Raw genomic sequence first — 3669 nt, 5'->3', positions numbered from 1 at the left:
GAACACTCTTCAGATCTAGGATTAAAATCACTATTCAATTCAATGAATATTTAACGTATATTACTTCTGGATAAACATTAGAGAAGAAGTTTCCTATCTTTATGCTAAGGCAATCAAGATTTTTTTCTTTACTGTCTTTTTCTTAAAAATTTATTTCTGTGAAATTTCATTTTCGGTTATGAGTAAGGCCCGGATTTTGATGACATTTGCATTTTTTGCATTTTTGGACATTTTTTGTCCTTTATAGCATTTTTTTAGATTTATAGGGCATTTTACATTAAATTTGGCTTATTTTGCATTTTAAAACATTTTTTTTAATTTTTTGTTAATTTTCTCCAATTTTTATCATTTTTTTTATAATTTTTTATTATTACACTGACTTTCAAACAGTGAAGAGAATCTCTAGGATACTAACAGGTGAAGCAACATCTTTTCAAATTGAAGAAGAATTGTCAGTAAGTGAGACCGTCTTTTTCAAGTACGCCCCAATAACATCAGTAGACGTTGAAAGAAGCTTCTCCAGGTATAAAAATTTACTTTCAGACAAGAGACGCTCGTTTACATTTCGAAATATCAACAAAAAAATTTAATAATCCAATGTAATTCTGATATTTAGTAATATTATGAGATGGAAGTTGTTNTTCAGATTTATTTTTTAAAAATACATTTCCGTTTTATTTATTTCGAATTTACATGTATTCTTTTGCTACTTAAACATTGTTACATAATTTGGTTTGGCAATTTTTTTAAATTATTTTTATTTATTTTTTGCGTGACTAGCAAAACCAATGTTTGTGTATTCAAATATACATTTAATATACATTTTATTTATATTTTAATAGGTTTAGGCACAAACTCTTTTTCATTTTAAAGAGTATATTAATGATCAAAAATAAACAGGCTAAAATATTTTTAATCGTCATAATTTCGTAAATGTGAAAATTTATACCAATATTCCAAATTATTAACCTTACCGGTACACTATAAAACACTAAAATATTTTATCTTAGAGCACGGAGTCGTTGAAAGTGGGGATCAAGCGGCAGCGGTTATTGCAGTGGCAGTGGTTATTGCAGTAACCTAAGACTGGACTTAAGTATGGCTCTTCTACATTTCTATTCATAGAAAACAAAATCATAAAAATAAGATATATTTTTACATGATACTTAAAACGGAGCTCTGGAGCAGAAAAATCACTTCTTAAGACCCCGTGTTATGAATAAGTCATTGGTGGTAGGTATACTTTCTTTGGATTGCACTAGAGCTGTGTAATGAGCTATTGGCGACTGTGTGGGAAAGATCTCTGAGGGTGGTCCAAAGACATGCCATCACAATTTTGATCCTCTGCTGAGGGGATCTCATTCGTGAGGCCACTTCCTCAATTTAGACATAGATCTAATAAGGAAAGAAATTTTTTCCATATTCCTGTACCAATGGTACTGCTCAGCAATCGACCACAGGTCTACAAATTTCACTAGCATGTATATCGCATGTACTCGGTGGGTTTTAGCGAAGTCGAGGACCGAACCCCGGCCCTCTGGTAAGGAGTCCGATTTTCTAATCACTTCACGACCCCAAAAATAAATCATTGAAGAAAATTTAGTTATAATCTAAATAAGGGGATTCGGAAAAAGGATTATGGATGGTTGACTGAATATAAACAAGTTTTTTAAGTACGGTAGACATTTGAAAAACTTCCAGCTTATCCTTCGGCTTTTGTAATGATTACGAGGCGATGTGTGACGAAGCTTAATATTCTAGAAAGTTTTATCATTGTGATTTTTGTTCCAATTTACATAAAATTTTACTTTACTTTTTATCAGAGTTTTCTGTAATTTATAAATTCTAACAGGGCATCAGCTTAAAACAAATTTAAGAAAATTAATATCACAATATAAATAAGTATAAGATTTGCCACAGTTTGAGTGTAATCCCTTATTTTTGCTATAATCGTGTAAAATGTCGTCAGTTGTTTTTTGGGTAGCATAATAGCATGCTTGTGGGGTCCAAATTCATTTTTTATTCGTTCCGTTGAAAGTTAAATTGATAGAGCGAGTAATATTGTGAATGCTACAAGTATAATAACATTGAATGAAGCGCTTTTCCAAGATGAAGCGTAAAAATCAATGGGAAGTCTTACGACGAATTTTAGCAGCTAGCGCCATCTCTGCTCAGCTTTAAACCCGTCAACCACCCATCGATTTCAATAAATTCTAAATTTTTCTAAGGGCCCCGAAAAAGCGATGATTTAAAGGATCCTTCAAAATGCTTGCGCAATGGGTTTCGCAAAGTTTAGCAACAACTTTTGCTTGACGCGATCCACTCGCTCAGCTTCGCTGTTTTCAGGCCATGGATGATTGTCCGGACATAGTTGTGAGTTGTAATCACTTTCCTTCCCTAAAATATCCCTAGAATTTTCAAGTTCTGACTACCCAGTCCTTCCCACGTATGGTTTACTTATCAGAAAACTGTCGACTAGGTGAGCTATAGATGGCCACTTGAGGTTTCATTAAAATTGAACCAGCGCCAACTGTAACCTGGAGAAGGCGAAAATGGGAGCCAAGAACTTATTCTCATACTTCTCACCAGAAATAGTACCTTTTTTTCCTTAAAAAAAAAAAGTTATGGAGGAGTAGTGAACAGCCATCTAACCATGCCCTTACCATAAAATCTTTTCGGCCATAATAACCAAATTCCCAGATCTTGGTAGGAAAGTAGCAAGTCCCCGGCTCCACGTGAATAATTTCTTGGAACCTTACGCTCGCATTTTCAGAGTTATTATCCCAGACTACATTTAAATCGATGACATCAAGTGGCCACATATAGCTCATCTAGTCGGCAATTTTCGGATAAGTGAAAATATTCGCCTGGAAAATATTGCAGTGAAAATATTGAAGTCGCAGTGAAAATATTGACTGATAACTGAAAATAGCATTCGTGGCATGGTTCAACTAGCGACTACACCCAGATAATCATTAAACATCCAAAGGCTTGAAAAATGGCGTAACAGAATGAGTAGAACCGCATAGAGGTAATATTCGATACTCGTCCTTTACATGGGATTAAACAAAGTAAATAATTTATTAACTAATCGGTATTAATCAACTCTACGCGATAATACGTAAACCCGTGCAACAATTTGACCTCTTGGCCCCAGTTGTTCTAGCTCAATATGGCACCTATGTGAACATGCACCGAGAGATCAATATTGGGTTGTCTAGATTTTTTAATATTATTCCTACGTAGGGCCAATATTGGTTGTAAAATATCGGGTGACTAGAACAATTTCATATACTGCCAATATTGGAAAATAACGGCCCTTTAAATCCTAATTGAGCCAAAATTCTGAGTATTGGTCCAATGAAGACTCAGGTTATTTTAAAATCGCCACATTTAAATAAACTAAGATAATTTCTTATATTTTATTATTTTGCTGCGCTTCGGCAGCATTGTGCAATAAGTCAAATCAGAGGAAGGTAGGTCGGCCAATTGGCGATCGAAATGACAGGTGGCGTAGAGCAGAACTTTCTACCTCTAGTAACACTTCGTATGCTTTCACCATTAGCGTGTGGAGTCATGGGAGACGGAAGTATGTTAGTTTCTATCTTCATTTTCAAATCGATTAAAAAATTTTAAGTTAGGATTTAGTTATATGTAACTAAAAATTAC

Source organism: Parasteatoda tepidariorum, chromosome 2, assembly GCF_043381705.1.
Source record: "Parasteatoda tepidariorum isolate YZ-2023 chromosome 2, CAS_Ptep_4.0, whole genome shotgun sequence".
NCBI lineage: Eukaryota > Metazoa > Arthropoda > Arachnida > Araneae > Theridiidae > Parasteatoda > Parasteatoda tepidariorum.
Note: the sequence above shows the minus strand (reverse complement) of the source record.